This window comes from Aplysia californica, unplaced genomic scaffold (assembly GCF_000002075.1).
Source record: "Aplysia californica isolate F4 #8 unplaced genomic scaffold, AplCal3.0 scaffold01131, whole genome shotgun sequence".
NCBI lineage: Eukaryota > Metazoa > Mollusca > Gastropoda > Aplysiida > Aplysiidae > Aplysia > Aplysia californica.
This window is the reverse complement of record NW_004798401.1, coordinates 129,887-136,958: the sequence shown is the minus strand read 5'-3', so window position 1 is coordinate 136,958 and position 7,072 is coordinate 129,887. Positions and strand designations below refer to the sequence as shown.

Sequence of the window (7,072 nt, the reverse complement as noted above, 5' to 3'; positions counted from 1 at the left end):
TGCGTCGTCTCTGCTTCTCTCTCTCTCTCTCTCTCTCTCTCTCTCTCTCTCTCCCCTCCCTCTCTCCCCTCTCTCTCCCCTTCCCTCTCTCCGTGAAGGTGATTCATATCTCTAGTACATGTATCAGGACATAAGACCTTTATATCAGCTCTTATACTATAATTATATTTAGTGGCTTCAGTAAAGCTGGTAGACCACAGTGAACAGACTTGGCATTCACTTGAAGACTTGGGGTTCTCTCATGAGTTGGGTTTTTTACTTGTCCTTTCCAGAATGTTTGCCCTCTTGGTCAGATGGTCTTTCACCATTTTGTCTTTGATTATAATGCCTGATGGTTTGTGTTTTTTAACCCTTTCCGTACGCCCTGGGCTCATTTTGTACCCCTGGGGTTGTATCCTTCACATTTTAAAATACTTCTAGTACGAAGATCTCTTTGAAACTTTCAGTATTTCTCAAAAATTACTTTTGACAGACTGCTATGCAAAGCGTACGGATCAGATTAACAAGTAAATTTGCTCTTTAGAAAGTGGTGGCACAGAGGTCCCCTCGTCGTATGGATACGATAGTAAAACCCGACTTTCGAATAGGGTTAAACATCTGAATACATCATGCACCTTCCTCAAGTATCCCCTATAAATCATCTATGAAAATGGCATAATTTTTAGTACTCAGACATGAAAGATTATGCCCTTATAGTTAGGAGTTAACCCTTCAAGAGGGGAATTAATTTACACTGTCCTGTCCCCCAGAGGTGGGTCATGAAAAATGCTTATAACGTCCTTATTTTTTATGGTAGAAATATAAAGCAAACACCATTGAACTGGAAATTGTATAGCGCATGGCCCCGCTCGAAAGCATGCTCTATGTGCTTTACACTGTATTATTACCCCAGCAGACCATAAAATACTCAGAAACATTCTCAGCTTCCTGGGAAGCGTACAGTGCAAGCTGCTGGTTAAAGTGCTCAAACACTAACAAATTGATAAGATCTTTCACTGTCTATAGCTGGGTACCCATTCTCACCTGGGTGAAGTAGGGAAAATTCGTGTAATGTGTCCTTCCCAAGAACACATCGGGGCCCGCGGCTCGAACCCCCGAACCCCAACCTCACAATTACGAGTCCGGTAGCCTAGCCACTAGGCCACCGACGCTAAAATCCATTAATATTTTCAAGTATAATTACAATTTTGGAAGCTATTTTCAACAACAAATTACTTCCTTCATAAGAGAAGTGAGACTAGGAGAAGGCAGGTACGAGAAGTTCAGTACCTACTATTATTAATGACGGAATGCATACGCTCTGATTTAGCTTTGTTTTTACTTAGGGGACATTCAAATATAATCTTACGCCTGGAACCAATGTAATATTACAATTTATTTGGTCCTGAGGTGTTTACTTATCGGAAATCCACTGTAACTTGTTTTATTTGTAATCAAGGCACTGTTGACGTTGACATGAGTCTTAATTTTTTCCTTATTTGTAAGAAAGAGTGTAAGCAATATTTTTCTTGAATGATTTATACTTTATTGGTTGTTTTTTTTAGTGAATGTAGAACTGCATATATTTTATACATATGCATACATAGTGTGTATGCATGTTTTTCATAAATAATATTATGTAAAGCGCAAAGAACAATGATTGTAAATTATAAAAATAAGGGAACAATGTTATTTTACGGGGGGGGGGGGGGCACAAAGTCCCCAGAAAGGTTTAAGATTATATTTGAATAGCCCAGCATTAGGTTTTGGTACTCTTGATTAATGGTGGGTGAATTGGCCCGCATACAACAGAGAGGGGTCCAATCGGCCAATTGTGGGCAGTTTCTCAGTTTGAGGGTTAAACTTTTTGGACTTGTTTTAGGTTTCGGTTTTGTGACTTTTTAGACATCGTTACTTCATGTTCTTTCTTTATTTTCTTGTGACTTTTTGATGTTTGAGCAAGCACAATTTGTTTTGGAAAAATTTTTATGAAGTTAGTGCGTCTTTATATGTCATGAGGTTTTTATAATGTACATTTGTGTGTATATATATTGTATAATATGTGTATAATATATAACTTTTGCATCCTTAAATGTTTTAACCTTTCTTTTGACTTTGCTAGTTGTTGTAAAACTGTGTTTATCGTGTGACAGCAAAATATTTGAGGGGAATCCACTTGAGTGAACGTTCAGCTTGTCCGGTTGATGTCAGTGAATATCAATCAGTAGCCGGGGCTATGTTGTCAGCAACCCAGGATCAAATTCCAAACTCTTGAATAGAAAACGTAGTTAATTGATGTAGTGACTTCAAGTTGTATTATGCTGTGAGTGACCCTTTTCCAAGTACCCTCTGGGAATCGTTAAAAGTTAAAATTGGTTTACTATGAGGGGAGTCTTGCAGCTCTCCCCGTTCATTCATTTTGGTTGCGTTACTGTGGTCGAGATGGATGTTTACCCTCAAATTAATTTTCGGTCAAATGTACCCCCGCTCTTCAATGAGCCGTCTGTAAATCTGGGATACAATGCAGATTGTACTTCTTTACTCTCTCAGTTATGTCTGTCTGTCTGCTCAGCTTTTTGCTCTTCTTAGCCTTTATTGATAGTTGTTGCGTCAATTCTGTTTTTTTATCTCAGGAAGATGGAAATCACTGTCTACCATCATCCCATATGTGTATATTATATATACATGTAGAAGTACAATTAGTGCTCTCATTTTAACTTCATTTCAAGCATTAACACCCTCTTTAAAATTCATATGCTGCATTTCTGTGAGCGAACAGCTGTACAACCCTATATAATATTTTTGCCTGACTGTAAGTTAATAGTAGGCCGTCTTCTTGGGGTGGGGGGTAAGGATGGTCGGTCTATCTGTTTTGCTTTTTCCTGAAATTGATTTTAATATGCATGGTTTGTCGATAAGTCTACTGTGAATATCTCATTATCATTGTCGTGAATGTTTTTTCCTGTTCAGAATGAAGAAAAAATTGTTACATATATATGTACTATGTACTACCAACAATTTGTTTGGAGTCTGCTTAACTCACTTCAGACGGTTCACACAACAGTTGCGTGACCCCCGCCGCGACGACTCCCACAAGCCCTGCGTGACCAACTTTGGAATTTTTTTTTCGTTGTACAAATCACGCACGGATCGCGAGACCTGCCTCGTACCCTTGTTTGGCCAAGCCTGAGCTACTTAGACTTCGTTTCGTATCTCTGGGGCCGGTAGTTTTTAAGTTATTGAAGGTGACCCCAACAGTCGCGTCGTAGTAACGGTCGAAGAAGTCGCATGAACAAGAATCACATAATTTCGCCGTTTTCTATACTTCTGTACGTTTTACTAGTTCTAGTGTCTCAAAATATGATGTGTCTAATAGTTAGGATCCTGGATATGTACCCGAACACGGCCCAAGTCGTAGTTCTAGCACTAGTACTGGTGTTGTTTTTCGCGCAACGAATTCACAACATAGTGCCGTACATCTGTCTCATGTAATTCAGTGTATGGGTCTGAATCAATGCACAGACCAGCTTTTATATTTTCATCAAACACTCGCACATGGATACAAATCAAACCAGGACACTTTGAACTTTTTATTTTTGTTGTTGTAGTGAATTTCATTCTACTTGTCACGTCTCTGGAAATTTTTCGGAAAATCAAATTCATGCCAATTTTTAAAAAAATCATACAAATTAAAGTATTAGACTTAGACAACTTTAGTTTTTTGTATTAGATTAAGCTTGAATGTTACTTTACTGTGTCAAAAAATAATTACAATAGGGTAATTCTGAGAGTTGTTGTGATTTATTGAAATACCCCCAAAAACGCCAGTCTTCAACGCTTGTGACTGGTGAAAGGGCCCAGTCCTAGACGGTCATATAATCAGGCCACCTGCGCGCTACTGACCTAGATTCCTTCTGGGCTGACACACCCGTGTAGTAAGCCCACAACCTTGTAGATCATTAGTAGTGATAAGCCTACGCAGGGTGCGGCGGTCAGTTTGAATTGTTGTTTTCTCATGCTTTGACACTGGATTATTTCTGCCTAATGCAGTTTGCATTTCAATTCATCTGGATTATGTGAATATTTTCTACATCATTGTGTGTGTTGAGGAACAGAAGTGGTGACTAATTAATTAATTAATTAAGATTGACCAGCAGTCTTGAGATCGCAAATTTGAAGTGCTGTTTGGCTGCACTGTAGGCCTACTGTTCATTTTCAGATTCTTCATCGCCATCGTACTCAGTGAATGCCTGGATTCTTTTAATTGAGGCCTAATGCAGTTTTTTTTTCCAAATCATCTGGATTGTGTGAATATCAAATATCTCTTCCATCAGTGTACGTGTTTAGATTAAACCTACAGTGAAGTTTTGACCGTGCACGTTTAATTCATATCTGTCTAAATCCATTCTAAAATCCATGTCTACACAGTGGAGGCCCCCCTTCTGATCCGCACTCTTCACTGACTTAGAGCCTCCCTATGCAAACAACCACTAAAAACGAACTCTCCATCCTATCCCTAGATCTGCTTTTAGATTTAGATTAGTTTGTAACACAAACAATAGACTAAAAGGACCATGTAGATATAAATCTATATATCTAGACTCTGAGCGTCTAGGGGCCCACCCTTGTTAGGTAGGGAAAAGTATACGGATCATAGTTATGGGGGAGCTCCTTTGTGTTTTTCCCGACCTGCTTTGTTTAATATCTGCTGTTCTTTCACAGTGCTTACATGCTTCTCTTCTAGGCCTATTTATTGCTTTCATCATGTGTGGTTATGACTCTGTTGGACTGTGACTGACACCTTCAAAATAAACTGAAGGAATAAGAACAACAATGGGAAGAAAATGCTCAGTTGGTGGATGCAAAACTGGCTATGACAGTCAGAAAGGTGCAGAAAAAGTGACCTTGTATGGATTTCCTTCGGATGAAACAGAATGTCGGGCATGGACTGCTAGCTTACCAAACATTTTATCCTATGAAAAGGTGTCAAAACATATCAGTGTGTGCCCTCCATTTCCGTAAAACTCTAACTCAACTCAAGTCAACTTTCTGTCTTTCCATCGCTTTTGTCTGTCTAGAATAATTTTTTACATGTCCGTTAGTTTGAACACAAACACAGGGAAGCTAAACCATTGAGAGAGAGAGAGAGAGAGAGAGAGAGAGAAAGAGAGAGAGGGGAGAGAGAGAGAGAGAGGGGGGGAGATTGAGAGGGAGAGAGAGAGAGGGAGAGAGAGAGAGAGAGGAGGGAGAGATTGAGAGGGAGAGAGAGAGAGAGGGAGAAAGAGACCGCCTAGCCGTGGCCGTTGTAATCATTATTATCATTACGAAGGTCACTGCTTGCTGTGGGCCGAAGCCTGAGCGGCCGGTGTGTCAGCCCACAAGCAAGGTGTGTAGTTCTTGGGCTGCGCTGCCTCATTTATGATCGCCTAGGCCCAGTCGCAAGTGAGTTAATAAACCGAAATATGTGGGACCTCCAGACTTTCTTTAGTTAAGCTATGTTTTCTATTAAATCTTAACGGACGTAGTTTTTTGGGGGTCTAGACATAATTAACTTGAGTCTCGATTTGGCTGTGCAGGAGGTGTACAAAATAACTTCATAGAAGCATAACCATCACTCAAAACGTAACATATGATATATCAAATTGAAAGAAATTGAATGAGGAATACATCCCAGTATGAAACAAGGATTAATTTTGAACATAAATATGCATTACAAGGGTTAGAAATTGCGATGGTGATGCTGAAAATAAATTTTGACGGAAAAAATTACCTTCACCAAACATGTGAAAGCAAATCAGCATAGCTATCTTATCATATACAGGCCAAGAGCGTAATCCATAAATTTCTGAATGTGCAGCTTTTTATTTGAAAGCGACATTCCAATTTTTGTTTGAGTTCTGATATTCATACTGAGTCCAGTTACATTGTTTTGTTGGTGCAAGACCACAAGAACTAATTCACTCGTCTTTCCCCAAACCCACGCTTTGTCAAATGGAAACTATATGTTTTCGTTTCCTAAATCCTTTCCGAGTTTTTTAATAGCAATAAAAAGTAATCATAAATGACGGATCGTGTTAAAATGAAACAATACTGAGGCACCCTGTCATAGCCGATATATCGGCGATACGTCTGCAAGGAAAGAGTTAAGAAAGACAGTTCTTAATAGCGCCAGCGCCCTAAAAAATTGGAGATTCTCTTTTTAAAAAAATGGGTTTCAGTGTGTGTGTGTGTTGTTTGTTTTTTGTCCCCTAAAATAATATTGGATCTGTTAATTCGGTGCAGTGCCTTCAACTGTTAAATGTGGATGATAAGTGGGCGTTATGGTTTGTCCATACTTCCTTGTCAGTGTTACAGTTTTGGTCGGTAATGAAACTGTTTGTAAAATGTAACTTATTTTGCTGACTCTACTCCTTCCACTGGTGTCTGTTCAGTTTTGCAGTTGTTACATTCTTTTATCTTGTATTTTAACTGATCCCCAAGTGAAGAAAATATTTTTCCAACTGGTATTTCAACCTAAGATGTAGTTACCCTCCCAATTCGGGATGGCCCTCATGGGGGAGTCAAAATAGTCTACTCCCAAAATGATCGAAAGTCTAAAGTGTGTTGGTCGTGGTGGAGCACAGCAGTAAATTTTGACCCGACATCTTCTACCCAGTGTACCTGTGCCTTGACCGTCTAACCAGCTGTTCTGTTGTTCCGTACCAATGATAGTACATAACAAGATGGGCCACTTCTCTCTTTGAGCCAATTAAAAAAGTGTCCTCAAAATTTGGTGGCGCCCTCTTCACAAAAGCGCACTCTTTGCGAACAGAGTTACCCTACTTGAGTTTTTAAAAATCAAAGTGAAACTAGCATGTTTTGGGATAAATTTCGGAAGAACGCTTTTTTAAAATGGTTACGCTGACAAAAAACCTTTTCCGGAGGAAAGGGTGATGGTTTTCTTCGTTTAATTTGACTTTAGAATGAAAGGCGAGAGGTCATTAAAATTTTTAAAAAACCTAAAACTCCGCACTGAACGTACCCGAACTGCTGATGAACAGCAGTCGATCTGCGCACGCAAGGAGGTGCTATTCCTATTCTTCTTCTGGAAAAA

At 39.4% G+C, this 7,072-nt stretch overlaps 1 long non-coding RNA gene across 1 annotated transcript; it reads left to right on the top strand.

The window, feature by feature from the left end:
• The first annotated feature begins 3,840 nt into the window (after positions 1–3,840).
• On the top strand, positions 3,841–5,115 carry LOC118478895. The gene is made up of 2 exons (XR_004859340.1): positions 3,841–4,314; positions 4,702–5,115. It is a non-coding gene; the product is annotated as an uncharacterized LOC118478895 (long non-coding RNA).
• Positions 5,116–7,072: the final 1,957 nt, after the last annotated feature.